General features: G+C 44.5%; 1 long non-coding RNA gene across 1 annotated transcript; it reads left to right on the top strand.

Annotated features, from left to right (window-relative positions):
- The first annotated feature begins 9,267 nt into the window (after nt 1-9,267).
- On the top strand, nt 9,268-11,469 carry LOC120668128. The gene is made up of 5 exons (XR_005672249.1): nt 9,268-9,382; nt 9,617-9,654; nt 9,807-10,131; nt 10,609-11,095; nt 11,178-11,469. It is a non-coding gene; the product is annotated as an uncharacterized LOC120668128 (long non-coding RNA).
- The last annotated feature ends 2,328 nt before the right edge of the window (nt 11,470-13,797 follow it).

Here is a 13,797-nt window from a genome sequence, read left to right as displayed (position 1 = left end):
ATATGGGGAAGCAAGGTGGTAACATCACATATATAATGACACTTAGATAAGAGCTGTGTTGTACGCTAGATGTGTAGTGTACATTTGTACAACGATGTGGTACTATGGTACTTTGTTCAGCAGCAGTGCTTTTAGTTGATAGGTAAATACAGGAAAGCACTATGTGGATTCCTATATTTCCTCCTGCATTTCGTTCTCATGGGAGAAAAAATTCTGTTGTACTTCAATTGTATCTGAAGCTAATATTTCTCGACAGGGACTTCAAGTAACAAGTGATAGCCTTGTGGTGACTGTTTTAGTCACCTCGGATGCACTGCACTTGCGTAAATAATCTCAGTGATGACCAGTAAACTGAAAGGAATAAAAAAGTACTAAACTAACTACAATAATTAAACTTTACATATTTTTTTGTCCGTGCAATGTGTTGTGAGGTCAAGTGGTAAATGATTGGTGATGGAAGTATCACATGATTTCAAGTGGTAAATGATATGTGTGATGTAATCAGGGGCGGATCTAGAATTGAAGTAAAGGGGGGGCTGAGTTTCCCATCTTCTTCCTCTCTTTTCCTTCTTCTTTCTTCACCTTTTCTTCTTCTTCCTCTTCATTCATGGCTAGAAATTGTAGGGGGGGCTCAGGGGGGCTCCAATGGACTGCATGGGGGTAGGGGGGCTCCAGCCCCACCTGCCCCCATGCTGGATCCGCCCCTGGATGTAATCCAAACCACTTTGAAACACTAAAAATAAAGGGGAAGACCACATGCCCTGGTTTATCTAATCTGCTGAGAACAGGGGCCTCTACTTGCTACTCCAAAGTGTTGACTTCAAGAGGCCAGCCCTTGGTGAGAAAGCTAAACCACTGAGGCCGAAGATATGATTTAATCAGGAAGAGGGGTCTCTGGTGAACCATTTATCGCGATGTGATGCATGCTATAGGACTCATGATCCTCTAGAATATTCTCGGGCATGAGGCCAGGGCTCCAATCAGTCAAACTGTCAAAGCATCAATCCTGACATAAGGAAAGTTATATTTGCTACTGGGCTCAACGGTGACATAACGGCGATAGGTTGAACACAAAACTAAGAGGATTGTAAAAATACAAGGATGGCAGGACGAGCATCTATCCTGCATTTGATAGTGTAAGGATGATAGGATCGGACGAGCATCTCTCTCTCTGCTAAAGTCACGATGCTTCATTCTACTTCCAAGTGTCCATCATTTAGGTACAGTTGATATTGTAAAAATATGAGGCGGATATTACAAATAATGCAAATATAACCAGACAAGGATTCCAAAGCATGCAGCCTTGCAAGGACAATGGCAGAAAATTCAAAGGTTGCAATCTTGGTAGGTTCGTCACATGGGTAGAAGAGTCCAAGTGATTCTGGGTCTAGCCCTCTGGGTCTAAGACAATGTAGTCATTCTATATATGATTCCCCCGCGGCTTCGTGGGCGCGCAGCCTATCCACGTCAGCGAAAATTTCACCGTCCCTCCGATTTGTAGCTGACGGTAAAGATTGGTTCTCACCGGAGCAACTGTAGCACCGTCTACCTCGTCGACGCATTCACACCAGAGTAGCAGCCGCGCACCGTTTTTTTCCCGCGTTCGCACCATCCTCACACTTGCTCTGTCATTTACAGCGGTGGAGTGACCTCCTTCCACGAAGTTTCGTGTGCGAGGGCGGTCTCCAATTTCCTCCCTCCCATTCTCTCTCCCCCCACCGCCCTTCCTCCTCCCTGCTCGCGCCGCCCGCCCACCCGCCCGCCCCCTTCCTCCTCCCCCGCCGGCGCCCCCAACCTCCTCCCTCTCCGGCGCCGCAGCTCGCTCAGCCCCTCCTCCCTGCGCCCCTCCACCACCCCTCTCCCTCCCTCCTCGCGCCGAGCTGCAGCGACGAGGCCGGGATCCAGGGCCCCTCACCGGATCCATGGCAGGGCGGTGGAGGCCCGCGCGGTCGCGTGGTGGAGGCATGCCATGGCCGCGGCGCCTTCCTCTTTGTGGAGGAGCAGGGGCCCGCCATGGCCGCGGCGCGCGGCCGTCCTCCCTCTCCCTCCCCCTCCCCTCTCTCTCTCTCCCTGCTCCCATCCTTGCTCGCTCCGCCGGCCTCCCTCCCTCCCCGCGCCGCCACCGGCCATGGCTCCCTCCCTCCCCGCGCCGCCGCCGGATCTGGTGCCCTCCCTCCTCCTGGGCCGAGCGGGGCCATGGCGGCTGCCGGATCTCGCTCCGGCACAGAGGAGGCCCGCCTCAAGCTCGGCGGCGCGGCGGAGCCCCGCGTCGAGGCCTCGGCGCGGCGGGCGAAGCTAGGTCCGGCGCGGACGGCGGAGGTCGCGACCTCCTTCATCCTCGCCGCAGCGGGGTAGCCATGGCTGTGCGAGCAGCCTGAGCTATCTGCCTCTTGAAGCATCAGGTCTCTTCCTCCTCTCCCCCATCTCATTGCCTTGCTCGCCCTCTCCGACCCCACGCCAGTCGCGGCGGCCAATGCGCGGGGGTGAGGTGGCGACCGCCGCGGGTGTGTCACGGTGCTGTGGGCTGCGTACCTCGTCGGCGCGCACGCTCGTAGCCCTGCTCGCCCACCGCCGCCGCTCCTCCTCCTCGCCGCATGTCACCGCCATCGCCCCACTTCTGCCGCACGCCCCCTCCACCCCGCATCGCCGCCGCCGCCGCCGGCCCTCCATCCTGCATCGCCGCCGCCCTCCGTGCGGTTCGCTGCGGCAAAGCGGAGCTCGGCCGCGGCTCCCAGCGCCGCGGCGAGCGGGGGTCGGCCTCGACCGGCGGAGCAACCGCGACTCCTCCAGCGCCGCCGCGTGGGAGAGCGCCACGGCCACCTGGTCAGCGATGGCCTGCACGATCTCCAGATCTTGGTTGCTCCAAGTCCACGCTGCTGCAGATGAAGATGACCAGAACTAAGATTGCGTAGCTCGCTAGCTCTGATGCGCAGCTCCCTCCGTGGAACTTTGGGATCTGTATTGCAGCCGCAGCTGCTACTGGCGGCAGGCCTCTTCCGCTCGCCGCCTCAAGCAGCACGGAGCCTGGCATGAGCACCCTACGACAAGGACATGCCCGACCGGTGGCACAACATTGCCCGCGCTGTCGGCGGCAAGTCCGCCGAGGAGGTCAGGCGCTACTACGAGCTGCTGGAGGAGGACGTCAAGCACATCGAGTCCGGCAAGGTTCCCTTCCCCGCCTACCGCTGCCCCGGCGGCCGCCGCCGCCCTCGGCTATGAGACCGATAAGTACGACGCGTGAACGGCCTCGACGGCGAGCTAGCTAGCTCAGCACTGTCTCGTTCTGAGCAGCTTGTAGCTTTTTGTTTCTCTCTGGTGTGCTGATCGTCTCTGGAAAATCCGTGTGCAGGATGAAGCATCTGAAGATCTAGGGATTCCACGGCAGAGCTTGAGATGGTGACATTTCTTTTTTGTGTCCATAGGGAAACTTAGAAATATTTTGTTAATGAAGATTTTTGTGAAATGCTAAATCGCAAATAATATATATCTGATGTTTACATCTAATTTTATAGCTGATTGAGATATATACATATGCAGATTGGTATATGCACCTTCAGGTATCTTTCACACGATTGGTTCAACATAACCATGAAAACCTCAGTACGGTAAGGGATGTATTTTCCAACAAAACGGTAAGGGAGCTTGCTAATAAGCTCCTCCACTTTGTGGGAAATCAATTTTTTGGTATATCTTTATTAGGCTAATCATACATTTGGTTTATACTATCAACTCTGATTTTGGCTTGCTTACCAACAATTATTTTCTTAGTGCGTTTCTCATGTCCAGGGAGTTACCATTTGTGCAACAAATTAAAAGTAGAACGCTTCTTCTTTTGCTAACCTTATTGTGGTTAGTACTTTTCTTTTTCTCATTAGCATATAAATAAACTATTGTTGCCACCATCTTAGCATACTTCCATGCTATGTTTTTAAAGCGGTAAGGCGAGGCGAGCGATCCACCACCGCCTTATCGCCTAGGCGACGCCTAGGCGGGCTAAGGTGGGCTAAGGCGAGACCTTAAGCAAGGCGAGCCGCCACCACCTTGTCACCTAGGCGACGCCTTGAAAACAGAGCTTTCATGCGCCATGAGCCGTTTATTAGTCAACACCATAGTGCTTGAATGCAGAGAAAAAGGACAAGGCCCTCCGCCCCCCCCCCCCCCAATGCTGAAATAATAAGCCAAAATGAACATCATCCATCAAACTCTTCAGTGCAGCAATGAGAGGCAGCTGCTTAGTCATAACGTTCGATTCAAGGTATGTACCAAATTTTCCTCATCATAATTTGTGCTCCACTCTTCAACCTTTGCTTACCAAATTTTTGTGCTCCACTCTTCTGCCAAAAGGTCTGCTACCGATGAAAACTACTGTCTACATATTTAGATCTACATTTTACAGCTACTACCTGCGCCTCATAATTTAGACCTACTTACTTTGTTTTTTGTCGTTCCATTTTATTCCCCAGGATTTTCAGTGACAGAGTTTCGCTAGGCAATGCTTTAGATCCTGTCATCCACCAAGGTATTCCATTCCTCTTTTGGTCTGTGTAGGCCTCAAAGAACAATAAAGTTTTAAATAAAGATTAGTACCTTTTTGTTTGTGCTTGAAGTGGTCCAGAGATACTATATATTTGGAGTTCTCTGGAAAACTGGTTAAATAGTCTCCCATCACAAAATAGGTTTGCTAAATAATTAAAATAAGACTCATGCTTCCTCTTCGTTTACAATGGAGAATTAATCCCTTGTGTTTGTACCTTTTAATGAAAAAAATAATGCTAACCTTGATCCTAGCAAAATTCCTGAACAATGTGATCATTAATGATCTGTCTGATTAGATCTCATGCTCTTTGAATAAACTTTGTATGTAATCCTGCACCTGTGAGTTTTGATTAGCATATATACACAAAACAAAAACAAAAACAAACCACAACCACCCCTACAGACACACACAACTGCATAAATTTGAACATTTTTAAAAGCATGTACATGTTTGCAGTAAATGTCATCATATTAGCGTCTTCCTCCTGATAATGGAGTGCCTTTTCTTTGTGGAAAAAAAAAACTGCAGGGACATACCATACTCCAACTCAGCTGGTGTGAACACACACAACTTTCAAAAAGGAAAACCTGCAGGTCCTGCCCAACTATCCATCATTGCCTGGCCATCCGTTCAACCAGCAACCATCTTGTGGCAGCCCCGCCCAAATTAATCCAGCTTAAGTGCACAAACCATCACCGTAACAGTAACTAGGGTTAACACGCACTTAAAACGGAGTAATCCGGCAGTGCTGTCGGGTAAAATCCCGATTAAACCACTTGAAACAGGATCGACAAAGCAGTCCAGAGAATGCAACATTCCACAAATTTTACAGTACAGAGTATGAAAATTGATTGTTATTATTACAAACTGAGTTTGAATTTATAAAAAGACAAAAGAGTTCAAGAGTGATGGAAAACGAACGATAGTCTAGCGACGAAACAAGACGTCATGATGAAGCCCGTACATGACGTCTGCCCCATCCTCAAATGTTCCACCTGAAAACCAAAGCCACAAGCAAGGCTGAGTATACTAATACTCAGCAAGGCTTACCCGATTAAGGGTATACTTAGCCCTTTTATCTAGACATGCAAGGCTTTTGGCTTGAGGGGTTTGGTTTGCCGAAAAGCAGTAAGAGTAGATCCTTAATTGCAGGTTTTAGCTTGCAGGTTCTAGTTCAATTAACCATTCTAGATGAGCATCTATCCAATAGCATACATGGTGAAAACAATTATCTTTTATCATCCAACCAACCATATTCATCATCATCATCTTTCACTTCTTACTCTATGTGGCAAAAGGGTTAAGCAGTCCCAAACTGTGAGAAGCGGACGATTCGAATCAAATTTGTTAACCTGGCCAGGCAGACCTAACACACACGCATGGGGATCAACATCTCGCTTCGCCCACGCGACTTTTCCCTTCAATTCCCGCTGCACGGAACAGCCCACCGCCCTCGACCACAAGAATCCACGCCACGGCACGGCGCCGGGTCGTGAGCCTTCTTGCACCCGCATGTGGCCGCATGAGAACAACGTTCAAAGACGGTGGGGAGTATGTTCCGGCCTCGGTGCAATCCAGTACTTAAGCTTACCGATTACCATATTTCTCGACATGTGGTTAGTACGTTCAAACGCTTAACCACCACTACCACACACTGCGGCCTTATCCATTTTCACTAAACAGACGGGGTATCACAAGTACTACCACCCCGCCCGTGAGCCTTATAGTTGTAGTATGTAGTAGACATTCAACTCCTATAATTCTCGCGAGTGACAGGAAATCACTCAACTTCTACCGAACCATTAGCCTAGCCAACTAGCGACCTATACATACTAGTGTTCAAGCATAGGTACCTAGGATCATGCAGCTAAGGTTCCAAGCAACTCCTGCAAACTTAAATGCGCAAGTAGATAAGAATAATAATAAGTTGCATAAATTTAAAATAGATAGGACATGCTCCGGGGCTTGCCTGGAATTAACACTATGTCAGTGTTAGTTAGAGGAGAATTGCTCAACGAGCAGCTTCCTTCGGTCATGTACTTCGGGATCCACCCGTCCATCTTCTAGACGTGTCCACCATTCACTGTCTTCTGGCTCGGCTCTGATATCACGTCATTCATGCAGTTCTTCTATCATACCTAAATGAGATGCAGCAATGCATATGCATGAATGCACAGTTCCGAGTTACCCAACAATATAGATGCTATTATTTTTCCTTCACGATAAAGTTGTAGTCTAACATAAAGTGACTTGGATGTAAAACTTCTTAATTAACATTTCCTGGGCAGTCATTTATAGAGTAGGAATTATATCTATACTAACTCATAAAAGAGTTGGGTGTGTCGCTTTTCTTTTATATTAGTATAGAAAAAGCATTTCTACCAAAAAAAATTCTCTAGGCTAGGAAATGTAAGTGCTGGTAAAGAAATTTGACCAGTAGGTTAGATTCCTTAAGATGAGATTGTGGTAAATTTTTCAAGATTAAAAGAGCTACACAGCAAGCATGAGAATTAAGATTCTTTTTCTAGGCATTTATCTAACTACAAATCTACAGAGTAAACTACTTAGTTTCAGTAGCTAAAATTTTACAACCATGATCATGTTCTGAAACCCAAGCTCTAGTAAAAATATGAAATTTTTCTAATGAAGGAAACTAGGTCTTTAGGTTTACAAAGTTTATTCATGAATAAATCAAAATGACTAGTTATATAATACTAAAAATTCCCAAAAAAAATTTATAGCATCTAGAAACAAAGCTAAGGCTGTCTTAAAAATTTCAACTCAATAAAACTAGTATAGAATCCTGTGGATTTAAATATATTTAACATATGCATAAACCAAGATCTAATGAAACCTATAGCTAGAATTGTCAAAATGTCCTAAAATTTTTACAGCAAGCTATTCATCTAGGGTTTAGCACACTTTCCAAAAACTAGCCTTAGTTCATGAATAAAACAGGAGATACATTTGTGTGCTATTTAATCTAATCTTTATCCTAGATTAAAATATAAGTATAATATGAACATGTGACTGGAACAAAAGTTGTAGGTTTTAATCTAAGGATTCCAAAACATTTTAGTTTGCATTTTTCTGATTTTTATACGATTTTATATGGAATTTACAAGTTTGCTGTTTTTGAAAACAAAAGAAAAAGGAAACGAACTTTTGCATCTAAGCCCCTGGAAGTTTGTTTCTTCTCGGAAAGGTCCCTGGCGGACGGGACAGAACAGAGGAGAGTTTGCGCGGCATTTTCCGGCGAGGGGAGGCACCAGAGGTGGGGGCTAGGTTGGGGGAAATGAAGAGGAGTTCGAGCCGCACCTGCAGATGGTCTCGATGGGGGTTGGGGTGGCCCGTAGCGGGCTGTCCGCGGGCGCCGGCGGCCAGCGGCCGCCCTGTACCGCGGCTGCGGCACTCCGGCGAGGGGGAGGCCGCTTGGCTGGGCTTGGGAGCTCCGTTGGGGCGAGGTGAAGCCATTCCCGGGGTTGATTGGAGCTGTGGGAGGGCGGAGGTGGGAGCTCGACGTGGAGCGGGCGACCGGCGACAGTCTGAACCGCGGCGGTGCCGCTCCGGTGGCCCTGGGCAGAGTTGAGCGGGTCGAGGAGCTACGCCATGGCGAGAGGAAGCTCGTTGCGGGGTCTACTCGGGCGGAAAGGTGCCGGAGGTGGGGTCTCCGCGGTGAGCCCGTGCTCCGCGGCAACAATGGCGGCGGCCATGGCCGTGGTTCTGGGCGAGCTCGGCTTGGTTTGCTTGGGCCAGAGAGGGAAGGGGGAGAGGGAGGGTGGGAACGCAAGCTGTGCGAGCTCAAGGGAGAGGAGAGGGCCGAGGGAGCAGGGGAGATGGAGAAGTGGCGCACGGCACGACTCGGCACGTCGACCGTCCTCGGCGTGCACGCAGGGAGATGGCACCGCGTGGAGAGGTCAAGAAGCGTCGGGGAGGAACTGGGGGCACGGCGCGTGGCCGACCAGTGGACGGGATGCCATCCCCGACGTTCGCCGGCGACAAACGGCGTCGTCACGGCGAGAAACCGAGAGGAGGGAGGAGAGATGGTGGTGATGTCAAAGCTGTAAATAACTCGAAGTTCCAAAGTCCAGTTCGTAAACTCAGATTTTCTCCTTCTTCATGGCCTCAAACGAAAAACTTTTTAATACCAAAGTTGTTCAAAATCTCTAGATCTACAACTTTCGTTTTAGGCAAAAGTTCATTTGAGGCTTCGTTTGAAAGGTAAAATTTAAAACTTGTGTACGTTTGAAAAGTTACTATACGTTTCGAAATTCAAATTTTTCTCCCATTTTTGTGTGGCAACTCGAAAAACTTTGAACACGAAAGTTGTTCGTCTTTTGAAAACCTACAACTTTGGTTTTGGACAAAAATTCATTTGAGCTATATTTTAGAAATTATTTTCAAAGCAGATTAGTTTGAAATTTGACAGATAGTTTAAATTTTTGAATAATACGGTTCAAAGGACCTGTCATTTTATGTTCAAACTTTTATTTTCTCTCTTTGACTTCAACAAAACTTTGATTTAACATGATTTTAGAGAGACGCCTATTCGATTTCATATATATACTTGCATTGGTTTACAAAATTATTTACGGTTTCTGACCTATGCATCTATACACATACACATGCATGCACACATAAATGTATTCCATTCTATTTTCTTGGTTGATTATGCATGATATCATATTTAATATTTCTTACTTAGCATTTTAAAACTCTGGGATGTCACACATCTCCTCTCACATCAGAATAAAAGAGCATCTCTTCTCCAGTACTCCAATGTGAACTCTGACTGCAACTCTAAGAGGCTAGCATTTTAAAGCACAACTGAACACCAAGTAGCAGGTATGTGTAGATGAACACAACTGATATTAGCAATCCTTTGATTTGCACATTCACTATTGCCATTTTGATATTGCATCTAAACTAAATATTTGCTGCACTTTCAGTATATTTTTCTTTGTCTTTTCCTCCTCTCTTAGATTCAGTATCCATTTTTAGATCTCCAACTTCTTCCTCATATAGATACCTCTAAGAAACAAGTACAATGGTGGTTCTGACTGAACTTGCTTGCTGCAGGTGTGTGGCAGCTGCTGACGCCAACATCAGTTTCCAAGGTACTCTACAATTTTTCACCTGTACTACTACTGAAATCTGAAGCAAACACTATTCTGCATGAAATGCCATCAAAGTCTATAGCTCCTACCACATCTCAACGTGTTGTCAACATGCCAATCTCGTTGATATATGTATCCACCATTAATTGCAGAATGGAAAAGCTTCTCATTCTTTTTTCCATCTGGCTACTACTACAACTCACAATGCTCTTCCATCCACCAATAAAAGAAGTGCTACTAGACAGCCTCTCTCCCGTGGACTCTCTTCTCCCTGCCTCTATACCTTCCAAACTAGAAGAAATAGGCTCCATGGAGCAAAACCCACAGCTCCCCTTCCCAACCAGCAAACCCATGGAAGCAACTACTAAGAAGTCCACTAGATTCACCAAAATGCACACCATTCCGAGGTGCATACCATCTGATCTAGCAATGAGAGCAACTCGATCATCTCTACATGAAATAGAAGAGGAAACAGAGGTAATTACCATTTTAAACAAACAAATAGTTAATCTGCTGACACTCTTTTGATTTGTTTTAGAGAAATAGCCTTTGTGTCTCTCTAATTTGTTTTTATTAGACTGCTATACATTTTCTAGCTGCAATCTCTTACAAAGCTATATGAAAATACAGATACTCAAGAATCTAACTACACCAAACAAGTTTGATTTTGCTGAACACCAGAATCTTTAATTTGTCTAATTTAGTAGATCTTCTAGAGATTGACTGACCTCAACAATGACTAATTTGTCTAGCTGACATCTCAGTTTCTCACAAAAAAAATATGAATTAATCTGTTCTTACTTCCCTATGTCACATCATAACAAATAACCTTTATATCCCTCTGAAATTTCATTGTCTTTATATTTCACTTTGTTGCAGAAGATCTCACTTAATCTTCAATTATTTCTTTGTTTTCCTCTATGGTAAATAACATTTGCTCCTCTCTTATTTCAGCTTCTACAATTTACTATAGCAGTCATCTTGTCCACCATCCTCTCTCTACTGTTTGAGACCTTACTCATGCTGTTCAATACCTTCTACCCTGATAAGGCAGCCTGCATATATAAATACATCACCATGCCTATTGCAACTATTACCGATCATCTACCTGGCCCTCTAGAGAAGACCAAACCTCATCTGATACCATTCTACCAAGATCTATGCCGTGCAATTACATCGGGAACTCTTGTGTGGATATTAGCATTTTGGTTTCTCATGCCATCTACTGAAGGTTCATTCCAACTTAGATTTAAGAACTCCATCCTAATTCATATCATCGCTACTGTGGTACTACACATTGGCAAAGCAATAAGCTATATTTGGTTCAAGAGTATTGCTTTAATTGCCAATCACTTGAAAGAGAAGACAAATGTTTGTTCAAATGGAGAAGAGCCATCTACTGAAGCCACTCAAACCATTAATGCACCTACTACTGTCTGAGGTAAATTCTGAATTTTACGTGTATCTCTTCTACTTATAATCTCTTACAAAACTACTGATCATTGTATAATAATATTATGCAGGTATTTGCATTATCTTTGCTGCAAGTAATCAATGTTTCCAAAAAAAAAAGCAGAACTTCATCAAGTTACAAGCAGCAACAATGCATCTTAGTTTATTTTATCCAAGTTAGAATATGCAGTACCGCAGTGGAAACCCACTTTGGTAGAACGCGGTATAAATGCACATCCCTCTTAGTGATGATTAGCAGTAACAATAGCTGAATCATTCTGCAAGTATTAGCTGTCATTGTACTTTGAAGAACTCTAGCACTGTCTACACTCTGTGTACTAAGCTAATATTATCATGCACTAATCCCATTTCCAGCATCATATATTTGTTTCCAAATATTCAATGTACTGAGGAATACCTATTATTAAGCTGATATAGCAGTCTACTACGTCTAAACTATATCTTACCTCTCGATTGTTACAGAGCTCCCAAATGCACATTTTTTTTGGCCCATCCCATATAGATTGCAGCCCATTACAAATTACATGGCCCATCGCATGAAACAGAGCCCCCAAACGTATACTCTTTTTTGGGCCATTTAATATGGACTGCAGCCCATTACAGATTACATGGCCCATCACATGAATATTCGACTTCATATAAATTCAGATCCATTACACTTTCTTTACCATTGTATATCATCTAATATTACAAATTAATAATTAAATAAAAAAACACCTCCGATCTACGCGTGCGCAACGCGTGCACAATCCACTAGTACAAATCAAACATGTCTGGTATGACTTTGCTCTGGCCTTCCGGTGGGAGACAACTGTCCAAAACTACACAAGCCAAGGCTTCTTCTTGTCTTGCCAATTGCTTGTTACGACGACCGCACCCATGATCCTCCTCACCATTATTTAGCCTTAGAACGATGCAGTAGAAACTAATCAGTAGCAGATTTCCTTTTGCCTTCCATTCCTCTACAAGAATATTTCTTATTTTCTTATTCACTCTACATCATCTCAACTGCTCTTTTTTCTTCTCTATGTTATGTCTCTCTTTCTTGTTGTAACAGAGCGATTGAGCATATGGGGAAGCAAGGTGGTAACATAAAATATATAATGGTACTCGCATAAGAGTTGTGTCGTACGCTAGCTGGTGTAGGGGGGTACATTTGTACAAAGATGTGGTACTGTCATACTCTGTTCAACAGTAGTTAGAGCTTTTATCTATCTGGCAAGGTAAATACATGAAAGCACTATGTGGACTCCTATATTCCTCCTGCATCCCGTCCCCATGGGAGAAAAAATTCGGTTGTACTTCAATTGTCTCTGAAGGTAATATTTCCCGACAGGGACTTCAAGCAACAAGTGATAGCCTTGTGGTGACTGTTCCTGTCAGCTCCGCGGCACTGCACTTGCGTAAATAATCTCAGTGACCAGTAAACTGAAAGGAACAAAAAATACTAAACAAACTACAGTAATTAAACTTTACAATATTTTATGACTGTGCAAAGTGTTGTGAGGTCAAGTGGTAAATGGTTGTTGATGGAAGTACCACATGATTTCAATAGCTTAACCGGAAAAAAAATCATATCAATGGCTTTAAGGCTCCAGCCCAAGCCACACAAGTGTCATGCATATAGTGGCATGTCACATAGCCAGCCGGTTTGGTACCTTTACCTGAAATCTTGAGACAATTTAAAGGCTCCAAATGTACAATTTGGGACTTTGTGCATCTAACTAGGGAGAATCACGCATAAAAGTTTAGGGCCCACTAATGAAGTTCATTACAATTAGTAATCATGTTTGGATAGCACTTGACAACTTCCCACCTCTGGTGCCGAAACACTTGAATGTGAAGAAATGCGTTCGAATCTCTAGAAAATTGTATATAGATGAAAGGAATATCATTTGGAAAGACATAACAAATTTTTTGCGTTTTTTCTGGTATGCTAGTTTGGCAGAGTTTGTATGTGCAGAACACCTCGCCCCGAAAGTTACAGAATTAGTACCAAGCCTCCCATTCTTCCTTCATTTCAGATGTGTTATCTTGAAATACTGCATTGAACTTCATTGCAAATCATTGTACTGATGATTCTTTCTATCAAATTTGTCAAAAGATCCACTCCCGCTAGATGCATTTGTCACAACAAAAATAATAGTTTTATTAAATTCTCATATGCATAATACTCTGACATTTTTATATAAGCATGTCGAAGTAGCACCGTTCTATTTTTTAGGGGGGGTCCTCATATAATGAACCCTCTCTGCGAAAGGCAATACACCCATAAAACAACATGTATTTAAGTAGATAATGTTTCACCTGTTGTTACAGGTCAGGTATCTATAAGATCTTATTTTTCTCGTCTAAGTATTTGAATGCTTGATACTTGGTCAATTCTTCAAGTTTTGGGCCTACATATTACTAGGGTGACCAGTGGTAAACTACGAGCACAATGCCGCTGAGAAAAGAAATAGTGACAACAGCCACAAATGGTTTCAACTATGTCAGTTTTAGTTATCAAAAGGTCCAATAAGAAGAGGAAGCACCAGGAATTCATGATTTAGTGGCTCTACTGGAAGTGGTGCTTCTGGGCATCGTGCAAGATGTAATATTAACTCATTAGACATGAAGATGAGATTTTATATCAACTGTTTCACTTCAGAACTCCCATCTATCGACTAT

The sequence above is a fragment of the Panicum virgatum genome, chromosome 2K, assembly GCF_016808335.1.
Source record: "Panicum virgatum strain AP13 chromosome 2K, P.virgatum_v5, whole genome shotgun sequence".
NCBI lineage: Eukaryota > Viridiplantae > Streptophyta > Magnoliopsida > Poales > Poaceae > Panicum > Panicum virgatum.
Note: the sequence above shows the minus strand (reverse complement) of the source record. Positions and strands in the feature narration are given on the sequence as shown.